Here is an 18,751-nt window from a genome sequence, read left to right as displayed (position 1 = left end):
TGGGGCCAATTTTGTGAAAAGTTGTAAGCATAAGCAAAATAATGGGTGTTTGCCAAGTTGAAGACAGGCATAGAATTGAATCTTCTGTCTCTCCCAGTGTCAAATAATGAAGTAGACAGTCATATTCTTGGCCTATTATGAATTTCTTGTTTTCTAGTTGGACAGAGATCAAGGGTCTCTTGGTTTAGAATCACAGGACCAAGGGAGAATGCAAGGTCTGTTAAGACCTTTTGGTGCCATTGGCCAGGACCACACGGAGCAAGGGGTCATTTTGGTATTAAACGGTGACTGCTGCTCTATCCTCTAGGGGGTAATAATCTCTCCTTCCTCTTCTTGGTGGACATTTATTCAATAGTCACCAAGGAGATTCAGCAATCTGGATGTCCTATAGCCTAGATATGCAGTCCTGTGCTGTTGAGGTTTATGCCTGGACTTTGATTGATGCCAGTCCCTCCAAGGGCTCTTTCCACAGCTGTTGCTTCTGGTTGGATGGTGCACTCACTGCGCTCAGCACCTCAGGAAGGGACTGAGGTTTGTGGATGGTGGAGATGTGTAGGGAGACTAGGGAATGTTTTACTGCCAACGTACAAGTAGTATGTCAGATTTGGGAATTCTACTGGCAAAGGTTGAGTCTTTGCTTGTCACCGGGCTAAAAGTTGCTTCACCTTTCCAAACATCAGTTTCCTCACTTACAAAGTATAACCACTGCATTGCAAGTTGTTGTCTCAATTAATTGAAGATGCTTGCCATATAGTAGGGACTCAACTGTGTTAGCTTCTCCCCCAAGATGCTGGGGGCTGTGTGCTTTTTCAGAAAGAATTGCTTCTGCTAGACTTGATTGACATCATCTTTCTTTGGTGGGTCTTTGCTTTTGACCACACATCTTTTAAACTTGAGATGCTTTTATGCTTCTGGGTAATGAGCAAAAGTCAGGCCATGAAGGAAGCAAAACTAGGATTTATGGGGAGGCCGTGTAATAGGGTGGTTAGAGATTAGCAGAAAAGAACTGCAATGATTTAAAAAAGAAAAAAAAGGAATATCCTGGAAAGAAATGATTACATTTAAGTATATTTCATTGTATCAAGTCTTAGAGTGCTTTAAAATTATTGTTTGATGTCATGTTCTGAAGTGCAGCCTCAATGAAGAATCAGTCTCCCAGAAAGATTCAAACAGTTGAAATAGGGGAATTAGAAGATGAAGACCTTAAAAAAATCACCCACAGCAGGGGTATGAGGAGAGAGAAGCATCTTCACAGGCTCAGAATCCTATTTGATCCCAGATTCTTCCCCAAGTCAATATTCATTTAACAGACTTGTCCCAGGGGATGGAGCTGGTTAACGGGAAATGTGTCCTTGAAGAGTTAAAAAAATTATCTTACTCTTCTTCCCTGCAGATTTTAGTTTTCCCACTAACCCTTTAGTAGCAAGGAGCAACTGATGCGTTATGCTGTGTCTTTCCTATGGGAACATACAGTTTGATGGCAAAGAAACAGTAAAAAAAAAAAAAAAAAAAAAAAAAGTCACCCAAGTGGAATTGACAAGGGTGAAGGGATTCTGATTGGTCAACATAGAAGGTTAGAAAGTTATTCATGGAGACATAGCACACAGATTAATTTAATATTGATTTCAGCTTCAGGAGGAAGAAATTGCTCTTGCAGCTGAGCGAGTGTCATGCAGAAATCTGTTTTTTCATTAGGAGCAGGACTCTTCTCCCCATAGCCTCCCCACATGCATGTCTCTTACCCTGGTGGCATTTTGAGGGGCTGTTTTTTCACTCCAAGGGCGATGGAGAGCAGCATATACAGTGCATTCCGTCCAAGTCACCCCTGGAGAGTGACCAGGAAATCCCACACAGAGGAGTTCCCTGAATAAGAGGTTTTGCTATCTTATAGCCTAGGTTCGTTAGGATTTTCTCTAACAAGCCTAGAGCTTGTTCTTACAAATGATTTTTAAAAACCATCACTCTGGTTTTGCCTCTTTGACATAACGGGGTTTAAAAGTAACCAGTGTTAGGATCAAACACCAGGTTCACTATCACTCTGGTACCCATTTCTGGTGCATGTTTTCTTTTCAAGCCATGAAGAAAATGACATCATTCAGAGCCTTGGCTGCTGTGTGTGGTATCTTCCTGTATCTCCGAGCCCAAACACTCACCCGTTCATCCCCTGGCTGCCTGACCACCTGAAAACAACGTGACTGATACACAAATAGTGCCAGGCAAGGAATAGGTGGGTAAGCTGAGCTTGGGGTCCTGCCAGCCCTCCCATCATGGAATAAGAAAGCTTGCAAATCAACACTGTATGATTTAATTGAATCTGAGCGAGGAGATAGGGTTTTTACAGAAACTAATTATGGCAGGCAGCTTGACATATTAGCGCAGTAAATCTCGCTGATGTCAAGCCCTGGAACTGCTGCTGTGTGGTTTTATTTTCTCTCTTTCTCTCTCCTTCTTCCTTTGCTCCTCAGTTTCTTTCATTCAATCTCTCTCCACTTTCTTTCATCTCTCCGCCTTCTTCCTGGTGTGCTTAGATTTCAAATGGGGGGACAGCATTCGTAGCCCACTGATTTCCCTGTATCAGGTCAATAAACATATATGGTTCTGTGTGTGTAAATGTGTGTGCATGTGGGTGTGTTTTGTCCTCTCTGCCTGTAATGGGAATGACAATTTAAGATAGAAATGGTGTAATGAGTCATCTATAGCAGGCAGGGGTGGGGAGAAGTAGTGGGTACAAAAATGATTCAGACAAACTCTGCCTTCTTATCATTGGTGGCATGGGGGCGGGGGCAGTGGTTATGGAAAGGGGAAGAAGAAAGTTATGTAAATAGCTGTCTTGGAAACATCAGGCAGAATGAGGTACAGTCATCATGAGACTGCAGAGAGAGGGGTTTTAATGTTGACTAGGAGATCTAGATCTAGCTTCATTAAGCTCCTTTCCTTCAAGGTCGCTTTCTGTTTCACTTAGGAACAGAACACTTGACTAAGGACTATGAGTAAATAAACTCATAAGTGCACTTTTTATTTCCTTAAAAAGTCTGGACGTAAGTGGCCCCGGAGTTTGTTGGCTGACTTGGTTATCCTTCCAGGCTTTCCCAGGCTCTCCATCGCCATGCTCCATGCTGCTGGCCTGTGTTCTCACTCTTCTTGGTCTTAGGGTGCCTATTGTAGTTTCCGTCCTTGCATGAGCATCAGAAGGGCAAATCTTCTCTTTATTAAGCTCTAGATTTTTCTTTTTTAGGAAACAAACGTCCTTTCTAAAGCCCTCAATACATTTTTCCTTATATTTCTCTCTCAGTCCATTTGGTCTACTATAACAAAATACCATAGAGTGGGTAATTTATAAACAACGGAAATGTATTGGTGAGAAGGGAGGCTGGGAAATCTAAGATCAAGGAACCAGCAGGTCTGGTACACGGTGAGGGTGCAGGGCGCCATCTTGCTGTGCCCTTACATGGTGGAAGGGGCAAGGTGGCTCTCTGGGGTCTCTTTTGTAAGGGCACTAATCCCATTCTTGAGGGTTCCACTCTTATGACCTAATCACCTCCCAAAGGCCTCACCTTCTAACACCATCACCTTGGTGATAAGATTTCAACATATGAATTTTGGTTTGGACAAAAACCTTCAGTTCATAGCAGTAAGTTTCTAGCAAAGGGGAATGTGAGAGAGCCATGATTCCTTTCCTAGGGATGGTTGCATTGTCACCCTATTAAAATTCAGATTCTCCCATATATACCATGCTTTGTCCTATACATACATATATACCTAGAATACAGTTTAGTTCATAAATTAGACACAGGAAGAGATTAACAACAACTAATAATAAAATAGAACAGTTATAACAATATGCCAGCCTCACTGTTCTTGTACTTTGGGGCCATTATTAAGTAAAATAAAAGTTACTTGAATACAAGCACGGTGATGCTGTGACACTGGATCTGAGAACTGAGTGACTAATGGGTGGGTAGCATATATAGTGTGGATACACCCTGGACAAAAGAGTGATTCACGATCCTGGGGGGATGGAGCAGGGTGGTGTGAGATTTTATAACGACACTCAGAGTAGCATGCGATTTAAAACTTACGAGTTATTTATTTCTGGAAGTTTTCATTTAATATATTTGGACCATAGTTGACCATGGGTAACTAAAATGCAAGAATAAGGGGAGACTGCTGGACACCCATGCTCGCAGAAGCATTATTCACAACAGCCAAAAGGTAGAAGCAAGCCAGGTGCCCATCAAGGGAGGAGTGGATAAACAAAATGTGATCTATACACACAACGAAACATTATTAAACCTTAAAAAGGGAGGGAATTCTGACACATGCTACCGCAGCGATAAACTTTGAGGACATTATACTAAGTGAAATAAGTCTGTTACAGAAAGAAAAATGCTGTATGATTCCACTTACAGGAAGTACTTAGTCAAACTCATAGAGACAGAAAGTAAAGTGGTGCATTCCAGGGGCTGGAGATATAGGGGAAATAAGGAGTTATTGTTTAATGAGCACAAGGTTTCAGTTTCGTGAGACTCAAATAGAGTTCTAGAGATGGGTGGTGGGACAAATAAATGAACAAAAGTAAAATAAAATTGAGATTCTGTGAGAAAGGGGGAAGGAGACTGGGAATGGCAGTTGGATTGGCCAACCAGTGGCGTCTGTCACACTTCCACGAGCATGTTCGAGAAAGTGGGTATTTGTCTCGCATCAGCTGCTGGGCTCCGCTCTCCACCCCCACCCCCAGCAGATGCTCATCTCCTAAGTGCCCTTCACAGCCACTGGCTATGCAGTGGGTCACCACCAGAATCCTTCAATGGCAGTTCTCTTGACACAATATTGCTTCCTCTACACAAGACTCCACATAAAATTTCAGATCACACAGACCTGGGTTCTGAGTGCCTTAGAGCATCGGGCTCCTTAGGCAAGGAGGCTGCTGGCTTCAGAGAGTCAGGAATCAGAAGCCTCCGGCTCCCAACCAAGATCCTGAGAAGTAGATTATTTTCCAGTGGGAACCACTGAGATATCAAAATCATCAGTGTTAGACTCCAGCAGCATAACATCATTTGATATTCTCCCTGGAGTACAGCTTTTCTGATGGATATGAGACAAAATGATACCTCAGGGAGCTTATGCCACTCTTCCTTTTGCTTCTGAAAAGCCTACACAGGGTATATTCATTGATTCCAACCAAGGACACAGGCGGCAGTTTCAAAACTGTGGTGCCCCATGGAGCTCATAGGCTGAAGCACCTTTTGGTCTGACATCCCAGAAAGGCAGTGAGAGGAAAACAGGATGGAAAACGAATTCCCTGCTCTGCTGGCTGCCCTAAGTTTCAGTAATTTCAGTTTGGCTTTTGGATGGTGCTATTTCTTTCCTAAAGAAACCATGCATTCCAAACACCAGCGCCTGCATTAATATACACGCTGTGAAAAGAAACAAACGAATCACAACCAGGCTGGAAAGGTCTTGTATGAGCACTTAACATTCTTTAGATTTTTAAATTCTTTAATGGGATTACACCAGACCCCATGAGGTAGGATGGGGGATGGTGGGATGGTGCAGGTATTTAATAACGGTACTTGGAAGGGAGAAACTCCTCCGCACACCCCCTCATCCTTTTGTTTTGTTGCCTCTGGATCTTGTCAATAACATAAAATTGGGTACTACAAGAAGACTTTCTTCCTCATTGAGTTAAAGATGAGCACCCACATAAACAGACCAGGAAGTTTAGACGGCTCAGTGGCCATAGGGCTGCCTTGAAATGTAGGCTCTGCATTGCATGTATGAATGGCATGTGGAATTTTTATATGCCAGGCATTGAATCAGGTGCTTACTTAGGCCTATCTGAGCATTGCTGAACTCTAGATAATGGCAAGTTTGCCATTTTAAAAGTGACTTATCTTGCATGACTTCACAATAACTTTGGATGGAATTAGGATAAGGGGGATTTCATTGTTATCCCAATTTTACAGGAAAAACCTGGGCTCAGAACAACTAAATGACTAGTGGTAGGGGTAGGATTCTGCCTCCTGTCTCTGGAATGCAAATCCTACCAGGCCACAGTGCATTCCTATTAATAATTGGAAACTCTCCTTCAGCCTCTCAAACATGTAGGGATGCGTGCATTCCCAATGTATCAGGAAGGTGTTGTCCAGCAGGAACACGGATAGAGACGTGAATAGTTTGAGTCACAAACTTGCTTCCTCCATAGGGCCTGGATTGCCCTTAGATTCACTGGGGTTTGGGAATATGGTAGCTTATCAGGAGGGTTGGAGTAGGTTCATATTCTAGAATCATAGCCATAGAATTTGAAAACTGGAAGGAGCTTTAGATGTTTCCCAGGCTAGCTATCACAAAGGCAGGAAATGATACTCAGAGGTTAATTGAGTGACCCAAGGCCACACAATTAGTATAAAGCGAGCACCCGAGCTCAGATAAATCTTCAGGTGCCTGGTCTAGGGCACTTTTCTCTATTCCTCACTGCCTTGTGTATTGTTTTTCTTTTTCTGCTGGCTGTGATTTGTGGGCCAATGAAAGGATTAAAAGGAGGCAATAGAACATGGTGGTTAGGAGCATGGCCTTTGGAGTAGGCAAGACCCAAATTTGCATTCTGTCTCAGTTGTACAATGGCTGTGCACCAAGTGGCATGTTCAAGGCAGTGGGAGTGGTAGAGTCGGGCCAGCCAACGCTGTCCTTTTTCCTCAAGAAGGGAAAATTCATTCTGGAAGCTGCACACAGGAGTCTTCTGCTTATATTCCAGAATGGGGTACACTGCCCTTGTGTTGTGCTGAACCCCTGTTAATCTCAATAGGAAAGGCACCAGTTTCAACAAGGCTGAAGAAGAGACCTAGAGCCAGCAAACAAGACATGGGGTTTGATTAGGGGCTTACATACAGGGGAGGGAATCCAGTGGCAGCAGGCTGGAGGGGAGAACTGCCTTCCGTACTGGAAGAGTCCAGTGGCGGTGGATTGGACAGCATAACTGCACAGCCCAGTGGTGGCAGGCTGGGCAGGAAAACTGCAACCATTTACAAACAGCATACGGTTCACATGGCATTTTCAGTTAACACCCTCCCACCAATGACCTCCACCTGGTAACTTTCACTTAACCCAAAATGTAGGACCTCAATCACCTGCATGGCCCATGTTCCATGGGACAGGCTGGGGGCTCAGAAATTTATCACAGACAAGGAATGAATCTCTGGGTTGGCCACTCCCAGATTGCCTAGCACAAAACACACATTCAGGTGCATCTGCCAATATGGGGTCATTCCAAGAATGTGCTTAAATTATTGCTGTTAGGTGCCTACACCTTGCTTAGCTGCAAGGGAAAATGCACCATTAAACTCACGCCTCTGTAGTAGGCAGCAATGGAGTAGAAGGAGTCGGAACCCTGCGTATAGGGGTCAGCCAAGTGTCTGCCTCAGATCACACCCTGAATTTCAGGAAGTAGGAGGATGGGCCGTAGTCCATAGCTTAGCCCTATGTGTTGGGAAAGGTAATCCAGAGAGGTGGGTTGGTAGTGAGAGGTGCAGTCTTGAGTTCTTAAAAGCCTGATGGGATTCTTCCTTCCACCCGACCATTCTGCCTTCATTTCCCAGGACCACCTGTGGAATAACAGTAATAGTCTTTCTCTGGGAGCACGTTAAGGCTTTGGGGAAGAGAAAATGAGGTCATGGTTATTGAAAGCAGTTGAATGAAATATAAAAACTTTCCTGAAATACAAAATTTTCTACTACAACCCAAATATCACCTAGGGGGTTTCCTACTCCTTAAGAACCAGTTAAAATGAGCTCAAGTCTTTATTTCTTGGTGCTCTTAAGGCTGTCTCCAGAATGTCTTCATAGAAGAAGGAGGTTTGTGTTCTCATAGTCACCCCAGCAAGCAGTTCCACTTGGGCTGCTGTGAGTTCAGTGCCTATTTTCCCCTAGTTGACCCAGACATGGATCTCAGGGTTGTTGTTTTTTTTTTAAAATTTCCACCAACCTCTCCCCAAGTTCTGGGTATGTGCATTTTACTAAGAAATGAGTCTAGGACTAGGCCAGCTGACATCAAAGCCAAGGTAAATTCAACGGAAGAAAGCAAACTGGATGCGCCATTGTTCTTACCATAGTGTAGTTAGATCTTTTCATTGTATTTTCCCCTTCTGGGCAGGCTGAGTACGTTTTACAAAGACTCTGTGTCATCCTGCGATGCTGAGTTCTCAGAGCAGAGTGGGTGTTTAATAACTTAGATAAGAACGAGGAGGACACTCTTCAGTCTGGAAGCAACCACTCAAATATTTGAGACCTTTTGAGAAAGTTCGGGGAATAGGAAGAAGAACAACCTCTTTTGGTAAACCAGGGTTTAAAATGGCATTTCCTTCTTGAATCTTTCCCTTTCTCATGTGAAAATGTTTCTTATTGTTATCTTGGTGAAGGGAATAGTTTTCATTGTGGAACTCTAGTCACCTCCCATGGGTCAGTAGGATTTTGCTGTATGTGTGCATATATATATATATGTATTTAAACATTTGCCCGTAACTTAGGTTATCTCTTCCTACCACCCTAGCCACTTACCAGAATTCTTTGCAGGCTCTTTGTGCTGCATTCCTCAGGTTGCCTTGGAGAAAGCAGTTTCAGGATCTTAGGCCATACATAAGGACACTGAATGTTTTTTTCTTTTCCAATGAGGAATTTCTCTGGATCCAGAACGTGCCCATATCCTTACTGTGGCTCAGTTTCTTTCGATGAAGAGTGGAATTGTCGATATTCCAATGGCTTAATACCCTGAAGACTCTCTGATGGGCAATTTCCAGGCAGTTTGTGTAGGAAACATGGCCTGGCAATGGCCTCAGGAAGCCTGGCTATGATTTCCAAAGGTGCTGTGATCAGATCGAACACGGAGATAATTTCACTGCTGATGAAATAGAGAAAGTATCTTTCTAGGACCAGAATGGGAAAGGAACTTGGGTCAGACCACTCTAGTTGATGGGTCAGATTATTTAATAGATCTATCAGCTCATCACTGAAGGCCCTGATAGATTTCAGCTGTGTTTCTTTGACAGCGCGAAGGATGAGGGAGGATGGCTGGGAGGAGCTTAAATACTTTCACCTATGTTAGTGTTTCCTCCTGTGCTGAAATGTAAGACCCCTCCTTGGAGGAATCAGAAGTGGAAGCAATAGTTAGGTTTGATCGCTCATCACCCTGGAGGTGGGAGCAGAGGCGACAGGGAGAAATCAAGTTGGGCCATGAGGAGATGAGAAGAAATTTATTCAAGATGTTTATTACCACGTGTGAAACTGATTTCCAGAAAGTTGCTTTGCATGATCTTCTTGAAGGGTATGTTTAACAACTGCTTTATTCAAATAATGCCCCCAAATGATTTCCGTCAGTGGGTGATGAGAAACTGAGCTTTGCATGACATTCTTCCTCTAAAAGAAAGAACCTACCCCAAACCCATTTTCTAGATGAGAAACTGAAGTTTAAGAAGGCATTTGTGTTGGGCATGGGGGCTCACCCCTGTAATCCCAGCACTTTGGGAGTCCAAGGCAGAGGATTGCTTGAGGACAGGAGCTCAAGACCAGCCTGGGCAACATGGTGAGACTCCATCTCTGTCTACACACACACACACACACACACTAGCGGGGCATGGTTATATGCACCTGTAATCCCAGCTACTTGAGAGGCTGAGGTGGAAGGATCACTTGAACCCAGGAGCTCAAGGCTGCAGTGAGCTCTGATTGCCCTATTGCGCTTCAGCCTCCATGAAGGGTGAGACTCTGTCTTAAAAAAATAAAAAATATAAAAAAGAAGACATTTGTTTACACAAAAGAACAAAAGTTGAGAGAACCATTTAAATCATGTTAAGATAATTATTGTTCTCGTTTCTCAGTGGCTGGGGTTGGGGGGACTTTGAGGGTGGGTGACAGAGCCAGGCTGATTGTCTCATTTTGGTGTCTTACTGAGTGGCCTAGGCCAAACTGTCACTGTAGCAGAATAGATGTCCCTAACGGTCCAATTTTTCCAGATGAATTCCTTCCCATTCCAACCACATTGAGGTATTTATTATACCATTCTCCAAATAGGGCATTTTCTTTGCTGTTTTTGTGCCTTTGCTCATTCACTCTGCCTGCAATTCCCTTCCTCATTTTCTCCTCTGGGTAAGCCGCTATTCAAGACCCTTGTCAGAGGACGCCCCATCTAGGGAGCCTTAGTTGATGCCTTAGCCACTTCCCAATGTCTTCATCATAGCCCCACAGAGTTCAGCACCCTGAGAATTGCCAATATCTGATCAGGTGTCTGCATCTCTCCCTGTCCTATGTGCACAGCCTGGGAAACCTAGGCCTTCCTTTTCCTCTCTGTAGACTTGTGCCTCAAAAATGCCTGACATCAAAAATGTTTGTTGGATTCATTACTCCATCACTCAATCCCGCCGTTCCCAAAGCTGGGAAAAAGCACGAGTGGCACAATAACTCCCAGAGAAACCAGGATCAATTCATTCTCATCACGCTTAGCCTCTTGAGGGGGTTGTGAGGAGTTTGCTCGAACAAACCCGAAGCTGCTGAGTATGCTTGAGGAGAGCTCAGGTGGCTGGAATTTTATGTTCAGATTGTTCTCTATTGACTATCAACATGTACCAGGCCCTTCCCAGCCACCATCTCATTGAACCGTCACAACAGTACTGTGAAATAGGTGCTACTCTCCTTCCTTTACATTTGAGGAACTGAGGGAAAGTGAGATAGAGAACTTGGCTCAGGTATGTCATAGAGCTCCTGAATCCTACTGCTGAATATGGCTCTGGCCTGGGACATCGTATTTATAATAAATATTTGCACACAGAGCTCCCCAAAATGCCCAAGCTAGATATGGCTCTTGGTCAACTGAAGGCTAAAGTAGTGCTCTTGACCACTGAGTTGTACTGCCCTTTAATGCATCCACCATGGCACACCATAAGTTGTATGAAGTTGGCAGGTGGAGAAGGCTGGGCAGTGGTGACTCTGCTGGGGCTAAGCCTTGTTTTCACCTCCAGGCTTAGAGTAAGACTCCTAAATGGGGTCAGGCTTGGAGGTGTGGACTGGGGTTGAGTGTTCAGGCAATCTGTTTGGAAAGACACCCAAGGACCTCCCAGAACAAGGGTATCTGTGATGTCTACAAGCAGCGGTGTCATTGTTGAAGACAGGTTTGATGGGTTACACACACACACACACACACACACACACACACACACACACACTCTTCCCCAAACAATTGCTTGTTGGAGACCAGGCAAGTTTCAAGGGGAAAGGTCCTGTGTGGGGCCTGACAAGAGGCAGCACAGCTGACTCCAAAACAACTCCAGTAAGAGCAAGCCCCGGGGGCCAAATGCTGGGCTCCTGCCCTGTGTTTACTAAGAGTTCTGAGCAGGAGTTCGGGGTGGGAGGGGAGGCTTCTAGCTGTTCTTCTCCACCCCTAGGCAGTGGTCAGATCCTGGGATTTGTCTAGGCTTTGCAACCCCGGAGGGTTTTGCTGCTTGCTCCAGACCAAAGAGCTGCCAGGAGGCCCCAGAAAATGCTTGAGAACAAAGAGGCAATAAACACATGCTGAAACCTTTTACCAGCTGGCTCTGTCCCAAACCAAAATGAGAAATGAATTGCTGGAGAGAAAAGAGAGAGAGAGAGAGAGAGAGAGAGAGAGAGTCTTAAATTTAACAGGAAAGAAAAATCCTGTTTTAGATGGGAATGTTCAGCTGGGATCATGCAAAGTTGTGGTCAAATTAATAACAGCAAATCTAATTTCTGCTAATGGATCCCCCAAAAAACTTGACCTAATAAGCTATTAAATCTTAGCACCTGATGTTTTCATAAGTACTAACACTACTGGGGGGAAAGACAAAGTGTTCGTTCAACCTGAGAAGTTTTGTTTTATTTACATTTATTTATTTATTTATTGAAACAAGATCTTGCTCTGTACCCAGGCTGGAGTGCTGTGGCATGATCATGGTCCACTGCAACCTCAACCTCCTAGGCTCAAGCGATCCTTCCATCTCAGCCTCCTGAGTAGCTGGGACTACAGGCTTGCATCACCATGTCCAGCTAATTTAAAAATAATTTCTTTTTGTAGAGAAGGGATCTCACTATGGTAGCCAGGCTGGTCTTGAACTGCGGGGCTCCAGCAATTCTTCCACCTAGGCCTCTCAAAGTTCTGGGATTATAGGTGGGAGCCACTGTGGCCAGCTGAGAATGTGCTTTTTGAATAGGGAAGGCCGTCGTTATCGTCATCATCCTTTTCTAAGTATCATTTATAAACAAGGCAATCTACTGGAAGTAGATCTACAGACAGCATCCATAATTTTTATAACAGCATTGCTGGTGTGCTATCCTTACCCACATTTTACAGAACAAAGTTGTGTTCAGATTACGTAAGTAACTTGTTGAAGATCACATGGCTGGAATTTGACTTCATCTTTCAGATACCAAAATCCATGCTATTTCTGCAGCTCTTCTTTGTATGCAAATATTTATTATTACAAATGCAATGTCCCAAGCCAGATTCAGCAGTATAATATGTGAATGGCTGTTTTCTCAATGTATTGGCTTTTAATAGAGAACTTCAGGTGGGTGTGCGGTTACCTAAACAGTGCATCCAGGAGCCAGAGACTGGATTCAATTGCTGGTTCTTAATGACTTTTTCTGTTTTCTTTGGTAAAATAAATATGAGGCTATGTGCCCTTACCCCCTATTTTATAAGACTTGGTGAATTCATGTCTGTAAGTTGTTTCCAATACCTTAGAAACAGGTATTCACACATTTTGCTAGTTGTTGTTCTGATTGTTTGCTCAGTTTTTTTATTAAAGTCAACCATATGTACTTTGTTTTTAATTGAGCTGAAGCTTTTGGAGGGGTCTAGCTGAGAGGCCTTATCTGTGAGCTGGTATGAGCTTTAGGGATGGTGTGATTCGCTGCCTGAGGAGGTTGGCCTGGCTCACCACCTGGAAACCTCTTTGAGGCCCTCTTCCAAGACGGGGATTGATACTAGAGAATCATCAGGGTGTCTAGGAGGTTACATGTTCCAGTCTTGTAGGAAGGGGATCACCAGGAAAAGTGTCCAAATATAATATGGCTCTTTTGGTATCATGGGTGAGTCTGAACACTTCATATAAAACAGTGAGAATAAAACCAAGCACCTTATACACATCTGGCCTTTTAAGAAAACAAGTCAAACCAAGCAACAAATAAACAACCACCAAAAATCCTTTTCAGGACTTTTTTTTTTTTTTTTTGGAGCTTGAATCTTGCTCTGTCACCCAGGCTGGAGAGCAGTAGTGTGATCTCGGCTCATTGCAACCTCTGCCTCCCGGGTTCAAGCACTTCTCCTGCCTCAGCTTCCCAAGTAGCTGGGACTAAAGGTGCACGCTGCCATGTGTGGCTAAAGACGGGGTTTCACCATGTTGCCCAGGCTGGCCTCGAACTCCTGACTTCAGGCAATCCACCCGCCATGGCCTCCCAAAGTGCTGGGATTACAGGCATGAGCCACCTTGCCCAGGCTCTTTCAGGACTTTTCTAACATGATTATTTGAGTGAAATAATTTTCAGGTATATATGTTACATTGCTGAAGATCTATCTGCCATTCCTCTGTGAGGACATAGAAAAAGCACAATCTCTATGGAGCCCAAAATAGGTAACATTAGCACTGCTTTAAAGACATTTACACAAGCCAATAATTCTTATGACAATCCTATTAATATAGCCTTTTCAAGATAAGGAAACTCAGCACAGAGATGGTAAATAACTCACATATGAGACAGTCCACAGCCTCCACTGTTCATACTTGGTTCATGTATGATTCATTTACTGGGTCAATAAATATTTATTGGCTGCCTGCCTGGGTGCTGTTCTAGGCACTGGCTATGCAGCAGTGAACAGATCCATGGCAAATCCCTGAACACGTGGAGCTTACGTTTGAGTGGGAGGCGACTCTCAGAAAGCAAATGTTGTATGTAGTGTGACATCAATGCCTTCTCTATCAGTCCCTTTTGCACTGCTATAAAGAAATACCTGAGACTGGGCAATTTACAAAGAAAAGAGGCTTATTTGGCTCACGGTTTGCAGGCTGTACAAGCATGGCACCCCCATCCGACTGGCTTCTGGTGAGGTCTCAGGGAACTTTTACTCATGGCAGAAGGTGAAAGGGGAGCAGGCATGTCACCTGGTGAAAGAGGGAGCCAGAGAGAGGAGGAGGAGGTGTCAAGCTCTGTAAACAACCAACTCTCACATGAACTAATACAGAATTCACTCATCACCAAGGGGATGGCACCAAGCCGTTCATGATGGACCTGCCCCCATGACCCAGACACCTCCCACTAGGCCCCACCTCCAACATTTGGAATTACATTTCAACATAAGACTTGGAGGGGGACACACATCTAAACTATATCACCTTCTGAAGCACCTAGCTGGCAAAGGCTGGTTTTTTTTTTTTTTTTGCAGTGGGTGTGTGCTTTAGTGAATTAATTTTACACCATTGAGTTCCATAGTAACAGACATTGGGTTGCTGTCTTATACCTCACGTGCATCCATGTGAGGGGGTGTTTGAGAACTGTGGACTCTTTTTAAAGATTATGAAACTATCGGTTCCTTGCTAATTAAGATGTTTTGCCTAATGCAGCAAAAACTGTATTTCACTTGGGACAGGGGAGGGTCTCAGGAAGAAAGCCTGAAGCTGAGCTCTCAGTGTGGACTTCTTGTTTCAGCCCTTTTGTCCACACTGCAGGCTGCTTTGCTTCTCCTGGATTTGTGCTGTTTAGGTATGAGCTGCATTCAATGGAGGATGAGAAACGTGCAGAGACTGGCTCTCTAAGCATCCAAACACCTCTCTCCCTTTGATGTTAGCTCCCAGCACTTCTTGCCATCATAGCAACAAAGACCATGAGCCCCTTTTCTTTTCTTTCTTTCTTTGTTTTTTCGAGGCGGAGTCTCCCTCTGTTGCCCGGCTGGAGTGCAGTGGCACGATCTCGGCTCATCACAACCTCTGTCTCCTGGGTTCAAGCGATTCTCCTGCCTCAACTTCCCAAGTAGCTGGAATTACAGGTGCCCACTACCACACCTGGCTAATTTTTGTATGTTTAGTAGAGACAGGGTTTCACCATGTTGGCCAGGCTGGTCTCGAACTCCTGACTTCGAGTGATCTGCCGGCTTCGGCCTCCCAAAGTGCTGGGATTACAGGCGTGAGCCACTGCACCCGGCCCATGGGCACCTTTTCTTATGCCCAGCTTCTGAAAGAACTGGCTTACTTAAATGCTTGCCAAATATAGAATGGATAAGTGAAAAGATCCCAAGACCAAGACTCATAACTAGTTTCTGGTCTTAACTGTAAGAATAAGTAGCTGGAAACTCGGTCAGCACTCAGGGTTTCTGGGCCTACATATCCTTGTTTTTGAGATAAGAAAGTAAGATCTCAGGTCCCTTCAAACTCAGACCACTGCGTATTGTCTCTGCTCCAGGAATTCGTATTTGTAATAATAATAGCTTGTAACATACATTGTACTTCTGCCTCATAGTGAATCCTAAATGGTAAACCCCAAATGGAATCAACTCTGACTTTCTATAGAGCACCACGGAGCTGAGAGGTCTGTCAGGAAAGAGGAAAATTCTGTTACTGTTATTGTTATGATTATCAATCATTTGTTCGACACCTTGGAATATTCCAGGCACTGTGCTAAGTGCTTTATGTATATTACTTCCTTTGATCTTTCAACAATACTATGGTTTGGTCCTTTAATTTTCCTCATTTTATAAACAAGTGAACCAAAGCTCAGAAAGGTTAATCAACTTATCCAGGCTCACAAGATAACAAGTGGTAGCGAGGGATCAAACCAGGTTTGTGTGGTTTCAGAATCTGTGTTTCAGAAAAGATATGTCAACTAGGTATTTACTCTGCACCCAAATGGCATGTGTGTGTGTGTGTGTGTGTGAGCGCGTGCACGCACATATATGAAGGTGTTGCTGTCTTGCCGTGAGAGCACTTCTTTTTCCTTTTATCTGCCTCAATTCTGCAGTGGGAAGTCTGTCCACTCCCTGGAGATTACCAGACTTTGGAAAATATCTACTGTTGAAACAAAGCCATTTCCCATCAGACCAGCTTAAGCAACGTCAAGGTATAAGAGTAACTGGATGCTTTATGTAAATGAAAGGACAAATGAAGGGCTAGTTGAAATCTCACCTACCTGACTTTTACAGCAGTAAGAGTCTTAATAGGGGCATCAGCAATCTGTATATAAAAACCTAAAATGATTTGCAGAGGGGAAGCTGGGATTGTTGGGATTGTTAAAACTTTTGATGACTTCTGTGACCATTAATTACAGTTGCTGAAATGCCTTTCCATAAAGAAGACAACTTCATTCAAGTCTTCAATCTCAAGATTACCACCATTTTCTGCACAGAGAAGGGTACACACTTAGGCATCCACAAGGCCTTGATTTCAAACAAATTTGTCTTCCTTTCAGTTAACACTGACAAAGCTACCATTGATGGAAACTAAAGGCATTAAAACCCAGAGCACATCCACCAGCATGAGAAAATGTATCAGACGAGGACCGCTTTGAGAAATGGGCTCTGCACTGGGACACACTGGGCCGTCTCCTCGGTACAGCCCCAGGACTTCATTATAAACCGCAGCCCCACCTCACACAGCGCCTCCTCAGCATGACTCACTCACGAAATTGTCCCTGCTGGTGGGACGGCCCGCCTCTAACAATGGATTTGCTGTGCTGTTTCATGGGAAGAAAAAAAAAAAAAAAAAACCAACCAAAAAAAACAAAACACGCCATAAACCAAAGACTAAATGCCCAGCTGGTGGCTGGGACACCTTGCTGAAGAGGACCCAATAAAGTCAGGGAGGCTAGTGGTGCTGTTTGTGTCCTATGAGTTCCACACCAGCACACTGGCTGCTCACAATACATTCATCTAGTGTTACTGCAGGGGGTCTCCAGGCCGACCTCCTAACTGAAAACATCATACACCTTTCATGCAAGTGTTCAACATGCTAGTGTTTACTCCCACTGCTGGGCATGCAAAACAACCACGGATCCCTCATGTTCTCCTTACCTTTGTTCCCCTCCCTGCGAGCTGGGTGCAGGCCCCAGTCAGCCTCTGCAGGCCTCTCTGAACCTCAAGGTCTGAGTTTGAGGGGACCCAAGAGCTTGCCTTCTTATTTCACAGACGGGGATACAGAGGCCCAGAGACCCTGTGTACCTTGTCAAAGTCCTGGCGCTAAGTCTAGAAACTAGCTGTCATGTCATATCCCTTGGTCTTGGGATATTTTCACTTATCCATTCAACATGTGACAAGCATTTCAATAAGCCAGCTCTTTGAGGAGCTGGGAACAGGGAGATGAAAGGAGCTTCTGCCCCGAGGAGCCCCTGGTCTTTGTTGTTATGATGGTGAGAAGCACTGGGAGCTAACATCAAAGGGAGAGAGGCCTTTGGATGCTTAGAAAGAGTCTCCCCACAGTTCCTGTCCTCCTCTGGATGCAGCTCAAACCAAATCAGCACAAACCACTAAATAAAACCACTGGAAAACAAGGTCAAAGTGACAGAGGTCAAGAGCACCAACAAAAGTGCCTTCTTAGCCATCCTGGAGCCAAGCTGAAGAGCGGCCCCAAGTGACCAAGGGTGGGACTCACGGTTGGGCCGTGCCCCCACCCCAGCACAGCCTCGGATGAATCACACACCAGAGAACAACGGGGCTATTTCTCGCAAGTCATTTGTCAAGCTGACATCCCTGCCTAGAGTTATTTAGGGCTTTCTACAGACACTTCTTTCCCTCCCTGTCGCAGGAAGCACCTGCACGGCTGTTGAGTTGTGGTTTTGCTCAATAGCACTTTGATATCCCTTAAGGCCTTCTTCAATTACTCTTCTGTCCCTGCCCAATTGGACTTTGGCTGAGGCAGAGATGGGGAAGCTTCGAGAGGATGATGGAGAGGAAAAGGATGGTGAGTTCCACTGGGATCTGAGGCCAGCCACTGTCTGGAGGTGGGCTCTCATTGATTTCTGTGGGGGAACTTTCAAGGGAGGACAGTCTGAGTTCTTGGCCAGCTGGACTTGGAGCATAACTGCCATGTTCCCGTGAGGACAGGTCCCCCTCCCGGAGCAGAGCTATGCTCCTGCCAGCTACTTAGAGGAAAAGCAGGCCTGTCAGATGAGTGTGACTGGAGCAAACCTGGTCTGATCCAGCTAAATGACTTAAGGCAGAGAGGACCCGGAGTGGGATAAGGGAAGAAAAATGGAAATAATGAGAAGACTCAGTGAATGGATCTCTGAAAGCAGTTAGGAGAATTCGAGTTGTTGAGTCTAGGGGTAGCAAGGGTGAACTAAGAATTAGCTTTGATTATAAGCAGAATACCTGTGTAGAAATTAGTGGTCATTTCTACTGAAAATATGGTGTTGGTTGAATGCTTGCTTCCATGGCTGCCCGAGGATTTTGCTCCGGTGTGCCGGCCTGTCTGGGTTATTGCATTCTTATTCATGAGGTGGTAGGTCTCCTTCCTTGGAGATTTGCATGAATGGAAATGACATCCTCCCAGTTGGAATGGTTTAGTCTTCATGACACCTGCGTTTCTTCCTTTCAGTTTGCACTGCCCAACATCCGAGCTTGACCCTTATGTCTGAATCAGTTTGGCAGCCTCTTGACTAGCATACAGATGTTCCATCTCTGCCTCCTTCAGTCCACTCTGTCTATGGAGGTCCCACTTATCTTCCTTAAATTCATCTTGGATAATGGCAATGTCCTGCTAAAAATA

General features: G+C 44.6%; 1 protein-coding gene and 1 long non-coding RNA gene across 2 annotated transcripts in view; one reads left to right on the top strand and one right to left on the bottom strand.

The window, feature by feature from the left end:
• SERP2 (stress associated endoplasmic reticulum protein family member 2) overlaps positions 1–18,751 on the bottom strand; it is a 233,325-nt gene that overhangs the window by 135,131 nt on the left and 79,443 nt on the right. The gene's annotated exons all lie outside the window — the stretch shown is intronic.
• The window catches only part of LOC126940397 (uncharacterized), a 55,904-nt gene continuing 54,824 nt past the window's right edge, over positions 17,672–18,751 (top strand). The window contains exon 1 of the long non-coding RNA XR_007720734.1: positions 17,672–17,944. This is a non-coding gene — a long non-coding RNA (uncharacterized LOC126940397). The remainder of the gene's footprint in view (positions 17,945–18,751) is intronic.

This window comes from Macaca thibetana, chromosome 17 (genome assembly GCF_024542745.1).
Source record: "Macaca thibetana thibetana isolate TM-01 chromosome 17, ASM2454274v1, whole genome shotgun sequence".
Taxonomy (NCBI): domain Eukaryota; kingdom Metazoa; phylum Chordata; class Mammalia; order Primates; family Cercopithecidae; genus Macaca; species Macaca thibetana.
The sequence above is the reverse complement of the archived record's forward strand: the minus strand, read 5'-3'. Positions and strand labels throughout refer to the sequence as shown.